Raw genomic sequence first — 12,364 nt, 5'->3', positions numbered from 1 at the left:
GAACAAAATGTTACTAACTTTAGAAAAATCCTGTTCGTTCAAGCAAATCTTTTGCAACAAGAGGGCGCAATTTTGCATTTCGCTTGGACGAGAAGTTGCAAAATTGTACCCGAAAAACAGGAGTCCAGTAAATTCAAAAAATGGTTTTTTCGTTTTGTATTGATAACTGAAAAACTAGTTTTCTGTTGTTTTCCTATTTTGTGTTTTTTTTTTTGATTTGGTGGTTTTTTTATTTTGGTGTTTTTTTTTTAAACAAGTGGCACCGTCGTCATAAGTACAAAGTAGAGAGCGCCGTGAGCGTAAATTTCTCTTCGAAATTTGCTCATGTTTTGACTGTTGATCGCTGTTGAAATGACCAGTGAGATCAGTTGTGTTAACAGAAAAATCAGTTAGATTGATTAGGAATCTGTCAATTTTACAGAATTTTGTTAACTTAAGAGCGACAATTTCTTTTCTGTTGAAATGACTAAACTAATTTGTTCGCTTGACAAATAACTCGGTCGAATTAACCATAATTCGATCAATCTCACCGAATCTCCGTTAAGTCAAGAACAACAAAAACCGATTTGTTGATTTTACTAGCACCATTTCTTTCAGTGTAGTCATCACACTCCTCATCAATCTAGGACTTTGATCAGACAATTAAATAAAAGCGTTGGACGCGTCAAATTTCTATTGATAGTCATATATATAACTGAACCTCAATAAGGTTATGCTGCGCCTGCCTCACATTTTTAGAAATTTCACGAGCCCAACACTTTTATTTAACTATCTGATCAACGTCCTAGATTGATGATGAGTGTGATGACTAGTACCTAGGACCTACCTAATTATTTTCTAGCTTTTAGTATTATTATTATTTCATGTAAGTATTGTTTTCAATAAAACCGTTTAACTTAAATATATTTTTTTTTTATTATTTTATTAACAAATTATTTTAATAAAAGATAGCTAAACAAAAGCACTACGACCAAAATTGCCCAAAGCTAATAGCCCGAATCTCCATCTTTACAACCAAAACTTTATTTATAGATTTGGATTCCAAATAAGAGCGAAGAAGGGACCCGTACATAAAAGCAGAAATTAGATATAATATAATGATTTTATTAAAGTTTACATTTACAAACTTATAACCAAGTTCCATTTTGCTTATTTAACATTTTTTTTTCAAACGTTTTCTAAACGAAAAATCAGCCTTTTGGAAGTTTCATCATCATCATCATCATCCTCCTCAACTCCTATTGGAGCATAGGGCCTCGACCACCGACTTAAATCTTATTCTGTTAGGTGCAGTTCTTGTGATGTCATTCCACGTATATCCTGCGTCTTCGAGTTCTTTATCCACAGTTCTGCGCCAAGTTTTCGCAGGTGCACCAGGTCGTCGGCTTCCTTGTGGATTCCATCGCAATGCTTGTCTGGCTATATTTACTGGAGGTCTTCTGAGAGTGTGACCAATCCACGACCATTTACGCTTGGTTATTTCTGTGGTAGCCTTAGGTTGATTTGTTCTAGACCATAAGTCGTCATTTGAAATTCTTTCCGGCCATCGAATTTTCAGGATTCGGCGCAGACATTTATTAATAAAAACTTGTAGACGTTTCTGAATTGAAGTTGAGCTTTTCCACGTCTCGCAAGCATAAAACAGTACTGATTTAACATTCGAATTAAACAGTCGAAGCTTCGTTTTTAAAGATATTTGGCTGGACCTCCACACGTTTGCCAGTTGCCCAAAAACCATTCTTGCTTTGTTTATGCGAGACTGAACGTCCTCATCTGCACCGCTCTTATTTGAGACAATACTACCAAGATAAACAACGGACTCTACACCTTCGATTTCATTTTCGTCAACCGTAAGCGTCAATGGCCTTGATGAAATACTATAGCCGCATCTTATGACTTTGGTTTTCGCTGTATTGATGCTTAGTCCGGCCTCCTTTGCATGTGTGTTGACAGCTTCTAAATTGTGTTGAAGGTCAGTACTTCTGTGGCTTAGCAGACAGACATCGTCTGCATATTCTAAATCCCCTAGCTGAGTGAAAGGCGTCCACTGTACACCGTGTCCACCATTTTCTGCGTTCCTCATAATCTCGTCTAATGCCAAGATAAACAAGAGCGGGGAGAGTATGCATCCCTGTCGCACCCCGCTTTTAATTTCGAAGGGTTCTGAGAGGCGCCCATCGTGACTGACCCGGCACTTAAATTCGGCATACATTGCCTTTATAATGTTGATTATTTTATTGGGCATCCCTCGTTTTCGTAGTATTTCCCAAATATATTTCCTGTCGAGACTATCAAAAGCCTTTTTAAAGTCGATAAAAAGTAAATAAGCTGATGTTCTGTATTCACAGCATTGTTCAACAATGATTCGGACGGTATTTATTAGATCAACACAGGATCGGTTTTGTCTAAAGCCAAACTGATTTTCTCTTAGAGTTCGATACACCGCCTCTTCAATTTGGAAGTTTAGGGTCTATTTAACTAAGCTTTTTGAAAACTTACTTTCCATTTGCTTTGCTAGTTGGGTATCGTAAACTTTGAGAAGTCTGCGTAAAAATTTCGAATTTATTGTTGTAAGCATTTTCACAATTCGCATTGTTTTTTGACAACATTTATCCCGAAGGGTGTTTTAGTTATCTTCCATTTTTTTATAATTTCACTTTTCATGTGCCTTGCAGATGCTGTTTTAAGAGAAGCTCGGCCCAAATCTCTTCCAAGTATTTATTAGGTATTTATTTTTGTATGCAAGAAAATCGGAAACACCCTGCGGAAAAAAACATTTTCGTACACAATTCATGGAAGCTTTTGCAAAATCTAACGAATATAAACAAGAAAATAATTGATAAAAGTGTTGGCATCTGTGAATATTGTAACGAATTTAGTGCAATTCCGCTTATTTGCAACCTTCTACTAACGTTCGAATCACTAAACTGTTGAATAAATAACTCCATTATTCAATAATACAAAATGGCCTTTATTAAAATACTTCTCAATAACACTTATACTTCGCAACTCATAGCTTGCTTAAATCAAACTGATTGATGTATTGATGTGCATACAAGTCACTGCTTAGCATCGGCTTAGAGATGAGAGTATCCTTAATGTTGCTAATATTCGTCACACTGCCCTCCACCTAAGTCTGATCGTCCCGATCAGACAAATCTCTCGATCTAAACGCTGCCAGCCTTTCCAAATGAACCTCTTTCATCTTAGTTCGTGGTTTGCCAATGGTTTGTATGCGGCACACTACATCGTTGATCCGTTTTACAACTTTGTATGGGCCTTCCCAATTACACTGCAATTTCGGGCAGAAACCTTTTTTTCGTTGTGAGTTGTATAACAGTGTATCTCTCTAAACTCTTCTTCCAAGACACCAGTGGAATTCTTGACATTTCTCTCCGCATCGGCATCTATCCCAAGCTTCAAATCAGCTGGCAGTCGAAGGTCATTGCCAAAAATTACCTTTGCGGGGGTTTGGTCCGTTGTCTCATGGACTGCCGATCGGTAAGCCATCAAGAATAATGATATTGGGGTATCCCACTCCTTATGGTACTGAAACGTTCCACCATACCATCGGACTGAGGATGCAATGCAGTCGTCCGTGTTTTTCGAATGTCCAACTTCTTACACATTTCTTGGAACACAGGTGATTCAAAATTCCTGCCTTGGTCAGAACGTGACTTCATTGGTACACCATACCTTGCAACCCAATCGTTTGTAACCACTTCTGCTACTGTTTCCGCTTCTTGGTTTGGGATTGGGTATACCTCTGGCCATTTACTGAAATAATCCATAACCACCAGTACGTATTTGTTTTCGCGGTTGCTAGTAGGAAATGGACCTGCGACATCCATTGCGATCCTTTCAAATGGTGCACCCGAAATATACTACTTCATCTGGCCATGACTTCGTGTTTTGGGCTCTTTCGCTCTGCTGCAAACCTCTCAGCTGGCAATCCACTCGGTACCGACTGACGGCAACCAACCCAATAGAATCTCTGCTTAATTTTCTCGAGCGTCTTCGTGATTCCAAGATGACCTCCAGTTGGACCATTATGCAGCTCGCTGAGCACGTCAGGAATCCTCTTTCTGGGAACAACTATCAGTTTCTTCTTGCATTGACCATCCTCACTCTCCCATACTCGATGCAAGCAACCTGATATCAATTCTAAACTGTTCCACTGTGCCCAATATGACTTCGCAATGGGTCTCTTTGCTGACATCTCTCTGTTTGGTCTTTCGTTTCGTTCGAGCCCTTGCATAACATGTGACAGATCTGTATCTTCTAGCTGACACTTTCTTAGTTGTTCCTTGTCCCATTCATCCGTACACGTTATATTATTATTAGCCGGACATCTATAATGTCTTCTTTAGCCTCGGTCTTTGAACAGTGCTTGCATTCCAAACTACATGGTCTTCGTGACATTGCATCAGCATTTCCATGGGTACTACCTTTTCGATGCTCAATGGAAAAGTCATAGCTTTGTAGTCGCTCGATCCGCCGTGCCAATTGTCCTTCCGGATTACGGAACTGCAGAAGCTATTTCAACGCTGCGTGATCTGTCCTGGCGCGGAATCGCTGACTGTAGAGGTATTTGTAAAAATGTTTAATGCACTCTACCAATGCCAACAGCTCTCTCCATGTAACGCAGTAGTTCTTCTCTGGTTTTCCAATTGAACGGCTGTAATATGCAACTACCTTCTCCTGTCCATCGACCAGTTGTGATAAAACGCCTCCTATAGCATATCCACTCGCATCTGTATCTAGAATAAATGTTGCTCCTGGAATCGGATATGCCAACATTGGGGCAGTGCACAAACGCTCCTTCAATGTTTGGAAAGTCACTTCTTGCTCCTTCTTCCATTCAAAAGCTTTATTTTTTCTTGTATGGGCTACGCTGGAAAAGTTTGGTACAAATCGGCGGTAATATGTGCACAGCCCAAAGAAACTTCTCAATTCATGCAGGTTCAGTGGTCTTAGCCAATCCTTTACTGCCTCTATTCATTCGCAGTACAGATGCCTTCTGTCGTTACCTTGTGACCCAAATAATTTACTTCCTTTTTAAACAGCAAACACTTTTTGGGACTTAGTTTCAGACCAACGCCAGCTATTCTCTGGAAAACTTCCTCTAAGTTTTTAAGATGTTCATCAAAGTTCTTGCCCAATACGATGATTTCGTCCAGGTACACCAGCATGTTTTCCAATGTAGTCCTTTCAATACCTGATCCATGAGTCTCTCGAAAGTAGCTGGTACATTACATAGTCCAAAGGACATTACTGTAAATTGCCAAAGACCATCTCCGACGATGAAGGCTGTTTTCTCTTTGTCTTCCGCCCTCACCTCCACTTGCCAGTAGCCACTTTTCAAGTGCAGAGTGGAAAACTATTTCGTACCAGAGAGCGAGTCCAGAGTGTCGTCAATTCTTGGCAATGGGTAGCTACCCCTTTTCGTAACGCCATTCAAATTCCGGTAGTCCACGCAAAACCTCATTTTTCCATCCTTCTTCTTTACAAGTACTACCGGTGAGCTCCATGGACTAGCTGATGGTTCGATGACGCCGCTGTCGCTCATTTCCTGTATGTTTTGACTCACAACTTCCCGCTTCGCCAGTGGAACACTACGTGGAGCTTGACGGATCGGCCTCGCATCTCCAGTGCCAATTTGATGGTTCACAACGTTTGTATGGCCTGGTTTGGAACCATCCTGGTCAAGTATGTTCGTGTACTTTAGGAGCAGTTGTTTTGCCTTCCCTGATAGGCTTCCTCTATCCCCTCCGTCCATGCCGTGATGGCATTTGAAAGATCAGTATTACTAGATGAAACGTGTTCATGGAGCTGTTCACAGTTAATAACTACTTCAGCCTCTTGGCATCTTCCCAAAATAGCTCCTTTGGTCAGTTTGAGTGGTGACTTGAACTCATTGAGTAGTCGTACCGGAATACGTCCATCTTATTTTGTCATAGCCAGGGTTTTTCCTACAAGTATGTTCGGTGCTGATTTGTTTGCTGCTTCGACAACCCACTATTTGTTTGTCTCACAATCTCCATCAACCTTTGCCCAGATGACTGCTTCGGATTTTGGTCGTATTTGCTGACTCTCTTCCACCAGCACTCGTTTACTGCTGTAGCCTCTCTCGTAGCCAAAATTAAGTGGCACATCCATGTTCTTATATCGCAACGTCTTGCTTTGCATATCGATCTTGATGCATTGGTCGATTAAGAAGTCCACTCCAATTATGATTTCATCAACAATCTCTGCCACTATAAAATTGTGTAGTACCGTGACGTTCCCAATTGCTACTTCACATGCTACTTCTCCAATGACCTGGGTGTCCTCTCCCGTGGCTGTACGTAATCTTGCTCCAAGCAATGGTCTTATCTTCTTGTTGACTAAATCTGATCGAAAGATGGAATGGGATACACCCGTATCTACAGTCAGTAAACGTTGCTTTCCATCCACATGTCCTCCGACAGTAAGATTGCTTGACCTTCTTCCAATTTGCGAGATAGAGATTATGGGGCATTCAATTGAGGGAGCCGGCTGACGCCCCTTGCGGCTGACTCGCTTTAGTTTAACGATTGAGTGGATTTGGAGATTTGCTCATCTCATTCAGCTCTGCGTTTACGTCCACCCACATTGTTGGAACTATTAGGACCGGTGCTGCAATGACGTGCAATGTGGCCTGGGTTGCCGCACTTGAAACATTTCATAAATCCAGAGTTTTTCTGTAGTGATCCCTTCAGTGCTTCCAAAATTGTGTTCACCCAATCTGGCCTTTCTACTTCCACACGATGGGCTTTGTACGCTGGCTTACTCAAAAGTGAGGCAGTTTCCTGAGTCAGTGCATGGGATACCGTTTCAGCAAATGTTGGCTTTGGGTTCGCATACGTAGCTCGTTCATCCCGTATTCTATTTATAAAACTCTGGATTTTTACCCTCTCGGCGTATTCCACGGGTGCGTCGGCATTTGCTAGATGGGCCAGCCTTTCGACATCCGATGCGAACTCCTGCAAAGGGGAGCGTGCTTTCCGTAAGGTCATTGAATCCGCCTCGGCTCGTTTCATTCCCGCCGGTAGAATTCCAGAAATTCGGCCCCACTTCCCGGCGGAGGCCGCAAGTTTAGCGAGAGAACGTGACCTTATAAGACAACTCGATCCCGGCGACCCCCAAATAAGGGATATAAACCAACGCATCAGATTGCTTGTGGATGAACACAAGCGGGCGAAATGGGAGGAGCACCTAAGCGGTTGTAACCTCTCTGCCGGTGTAGGTAAACTTTGGTCCACTGTAAAGTCCCTATCGAATCCGTCTAGGCACAATGACAAAGTTTCCATCGCCTTTGGCGGCAAAGTGCTGTCGGATGCGAAAAAATGCCCGACCGCTTTTTGCCGACAATACATAACGCATTCTACGGTCGACAAAAATAGACGGAGGGCCAACAGACACGCACGTAAACATAAGTTCAGCACGTCACCAATTACCATCACCGCCAAAGAGGTTGAGGATGCCATCGGTCATGGTAAACCAACCAAAGCAGTGGGCCCAGACGGCATAGCCATGCCGATGCTTAAAAGCCTAGGGAAAGAGGGTTTCAAATATTTAGCACATGTCTTCAACCTGTCTCTTTCCACCTTTGTCATACCCGAAAAATGGAAAATGGCCAAGCCTGGGAAACCAGCTAACATAGAGTCATATCGCCCGATATCTCTCCTATCTCCAGTAGCCAAGACGCTTGAAGCCATATTGCTCCCCCACTTCAAAGCAAATTTGCAGCTAGCCTGTCATCAGCATGGCTTTAGAAAACTCCATAGCACCACCACCGCGCTAAATGCCATTAGCACCCAAATAAATTGTGGTTTAAATCAGAAGCCCCACCATAGAACAGTACTCGTAGCGCTAGACCTATCAAAAGCTTTTGATACGGTCAACCACGGCACGTTACTGCAAGACTTGGAAGGGTCTACCCTTCCCCCATGTCTTAAAAGGTGGACCGCAAATTATCTGTGTGGTCGGCAGGCATCGGCGCAATTCAGAAACCAAATATCAAAGCCAAGAAGAATTAAACAAGGGTTGCCTCAGGGTGGTGTCCTATTCCCACTTTTGTTTAATTTTTACATATCAAAACTACCCTCGCCACCAGAAGGAGTTACTATCGTTTCTTACGCCGATGACTGCACAATAATGGCCACAGGCCCGGGCCCAAAGATCGATAAGCTTTGCTACAAAATAAACGGCTACCTCCCTGATCTCTCCAGTTTTTTCGCCTCGCGAAACCTGGCATTATCACCGACTAAATCATCCGCGACCCTATTTACAACCTGGATGTCCCAAATGTCGACCATTTTGAACATCCACGTCGATGGCACTACGCTACCGACTGTCCTACACCCCAAAATCTTGGGTGTGACGTTTTATCAGGATCTACATTTTGGTGAGCATGCAGCCGCAATTGTTCTGAAAATCCAGAGTCGTAATAAAATCCTCAAATCCCTTGCTGGCAGTTCTTGGGGAAAAGACAAAGAAACGCTCATTACCACATACAAAGCAATTGGCCAGCCGTTTGCGTGCTACGCGTCCCCTATATGGTCACCAAGCCTAAAAACTACCCACTGGAAGAAGCTACAGGCCTGCCAAAATACTGCGCTCAGAACCGCCACGCGCTGTCTTCTTATGTCCCCAGAACACCATCTACATAATGAGGCAAGAATACTCCCCATCAGGGAGAGAAATGAGTTGCTAACCAAACAGTTCCTGTTGAATACCCAGAAACCTGGGCATCCCAACAGACATCTGATTGATGAACCAGCACCGCCTAGGGACTTAAGGAGTTGTTGTTGTTGTTGTTGTAGCAATGCTCGCCCCACCTAATAGCCGCGACCGATCACAAATTGTCATCAATATCCTCTAACGGGAGCCCAAGGAAACTTGCCGTTTCAACAGGGGTGGACCATAAGGAAAGGGGTGTTAGAGGCGTTGGTTCCACATTACAATTGAAGAGATGGTTGGTGTCATGTGGGGACACATTGCAAGCGGGGCATACATTTTGTATGTCAGGGTTGATTCTGGATAGGTAAGAGTTTAACCTGTTACAGTATCCAGAACGAAGTTGAGCAAGAGTGACACGCATTTCCCTGGGGAGTATGCGTTCCTCTTCCGCGAGTTCTGGATATTTTTCTTCAAGTACTGGATTCACCGGGCAATTCGCGACATAAAGGTCCGACGCCTGTCTATGGAGTTCACCAAGGACCTGCTTGTGTTTTTCGCTTCATACGGCTGGGTTCTCAGGTGCCGTATTTCCTCAAAATGCTTACGGAGATGACTGCTTAGGCTCCTAGGCGGTGCTGGTTCGTCAATCAGATGTCTGTTGGGATGCCCAGGTTTCTGGGTATTCAACAGGAACTGTTTGGTTAGCAACTCATTTCTCTCCCTGATGGGGAGTATTCTCGCCTCATTATGCAGGTGGTGTTCTGGGGACATAAGAAGACAGCCCGTGGCGATTCTGAGAGCAGTATTTTGGCAGGCCTGTAGTTTCTTCCAGTGGGTAGTTTTTAGGCTTGGCGACCATATGGGTGACGCGTAGCACGTAATCGGCTGGCTAATTGCTTTGTATGTAGTCATGAGCGTTTCTTTATCTTTTCCCCAAGTACTGCCAACGAGGGATTTGAGGATTTTGTTACGGCTCTGAATTCTCGGAACAATTGCGGCTGCGTGCTCACCAAAATGTAGATCCTGATCAAACGTCACACCCAAGATTTTGGAAATTGTCGACATTTGGGACGTCCATGTTGTAAGCAAGGTCGCGGAAGATTTAGTCGGTGATAATGCCAGGTTTCGCGAGGCGAAAAAACTGGAGAGATCAGGGAGGTAGCCGTTTATTTTATTGCATAGCGCATCGATCTTTGGGCCTGGGCCTGTGGCCATTATTGTGCAGTCATCGGCGTAGGAAACGATTGTGACTCCTTCCGGTGGTGAAGGTAGCTTAGATATGTAGAAATTAAACAAAAGTGGGGATAGGACACCACCCTGTGGCACCCCCTGTTTAATTCTCCTTGGTTTTGATGTTTCGTTTCTAAGTTGCACCGAAGCCTGCCGACCACCCAGATAATTTGCGGTCCACCTTTTAAGACATGGGGGAAGGGTAGACCCTTCCAGGTCCTGCAGTAACGAGCTATGGTTGGCCGTATCAAAAGCTTTTGATAGGTCTAGCGCTACGAGTACTGTTCTATGGTGGGGGTATTGATTTAAACCGCAATTTATCTGGGTGCTAATGGCATTCAGCGCGGTGGTAGTGCTATGGAGTTTTCTGAAGCCAAGCTGATGAGGGGCTAGCTGCAAATTTGCTTGGAAATAAGGGAGCAGAATGGCTTCAAGCGTCTTTGCCACTGGCGATAGGAGAGATATCGGACGATACGACTCACCTATGTTAGCTGGTTTCCCAGGCTTTAGTAGCGGGACCACCTTGGCCATTTTCCATTTCTCAGGTATGACAAAGGTGGAAAGAGACAGATTGAAGACATGTGCTAAATATTTGAACCCCTCTTTCCCTAGGTTTTTAAGCATCGGCATGGCTATGCCGTCTGGGCCCACTGCTTTGGATGGTTTAGTACGACCAATGGCGTCCTCAACCTCTTTAGCGGTGACGGTGATTGGTGACGCGCTGAATTTGTGTTTATGTGCGCGTCTATTGGCTCTCCGTCTATCTTTGTCGACCGTAGGATGTATTATATATTGTCGGCAGAAAGCGCTCGCGCATTTCTCGCGTCCGACAGTACTTTGTCGCCAAAGGCGATGGAAACTTTGTCTTTGTGCTTAGTCGGATGCGATAGGGACTTTACGGTGGACCAAAGTTTACCCACACCGGTAGAGAGATTACAACCTCTTAGGTGCTCCTCCCATTTCGCCCGTTTGTGTTCATCTACAAGCAATCTGATGCGTTGGTTTATATCCCTTATTTGGGGGTCGCCTGGGTCAAGCTGTCTTATAAGGTCACGTTCTCTCGCTAAGTTTGCGGCCTCCGCCGGGAAGTGGGGCCGGATTTCGGGAATTCTCCCGGCGGGAATGAAATGTGCCGAGGCGGATTTAATGACCTTACGGAAGGCACGCTCTCCTTGGCGGGCATCAGTCGGGATAGGGAGGGCAGCTAGGCGGCTGTCTGTAAAGGATTTATATTCTTCCCACTTTCCTTTTTTGAAGTTTATGAAAGTGCGTTTTTCAGTGACGATGAAGTCGGCGTTACGCTCAAGCGAAATAAGTATGGCAGGTGGTCGGATACCAATGTTACCATCGGCTGCCAGTTGACGCAGTTTACGAGTTCTGCACTCACGATTGAGATATCTGGCGAGCTGTGACAGCTTCCTACCATAACTGTGGGGGCGTCTCCGTTTATTGTGCAGAACGTCGTTTCTTCTATTTGATCCGCCAACATCTCACCCCTACTGTCCGCCCGCAAGTTTGAATGCCATAGATCATGATGGGCATTGAAATCGCCTAAGATAATGCGATTGTTGCCAGTGAGTAAGGCCCTGATATTAGGGCGGTACCCACTGGGGCAACAGGTGGCAGGAGGGATGTAGATGTTGATGTTGTTGTTGTTGTTGTAGCGATTAGGTTACTCCCCGAAGGCTTTGGGGAGTGTTATCGATGTGATGGTCCTTTGTCGGATACAGATCCGATACGCTCCGGTAACAGCACCATTAAGGTGCTGGCCCGACCATCTCGGGAACGATTTATATGGCCACATTAAACCTTCAGGCCATCCCTCCCTCCCCACCCCCAAGTTCCATGAGGAGCTTGGGGTCGCCAGAGCCTCGTCTGTTAGTGAAACGGGATTCGCCGCTCGAAGGTGAGGTTGACAATTGGGTTGGAGAAGCTATATATTGCGCTACACAACCCCTTGAATCCCTGTAGATGTTGATGATTTCTAGGTTTGCATCGCCTGACCGGACAGATAGGCCTTGACGTTCTAAGACATTGTCCCTGCGGTCGATGCCAGGATCAAATATACAATATTGCACAGAGTGGTGTATGATAAACGCGAGACCGCCTCCATTTCCGCTTTCGCGGTCTTTTCTGTGGACGTTATACCCAGAGCAGGTCTGCAATGCAGATCTTGCTGTGAGTTTAGTCTCTTGAATCGCAGCAATACGGATGTTGTGCCGCTTCATGAAATCGACTATCTCCGTAATCTTCCCAGTTAGTCCATTACAGTTAAACTGCAGAATTCTGAAGTGCATAAGGGGAGACGTCGCCACTCTGGGGGTAAGTGACGGGTGACTACGCCTGGGTTGGGGAAGGCCAGGACGCAATTGCTGTTGTGGCCCTAGGACTGGGCGTCCTTGGGCAAGCATTGGGGTACCCGGATGATTTG

Source organism: Eurosta solidaginis, chromosome 1, assembly GCF_040869045.1.
Source record: "Eurosta solidaginis isolate ZX-2024a chromosome 1, ASM4086904v1, whole genome shotgun sequence".
Taxonomy (NCBI): Eukaryota; Metazoa; Arthropoda; class Insecta; order Diptera; family Tephritidae; genus Eurosta; species Eurosta solidaginis.
Note: the sequence above shows the minus strand (reverse complement) of the source record.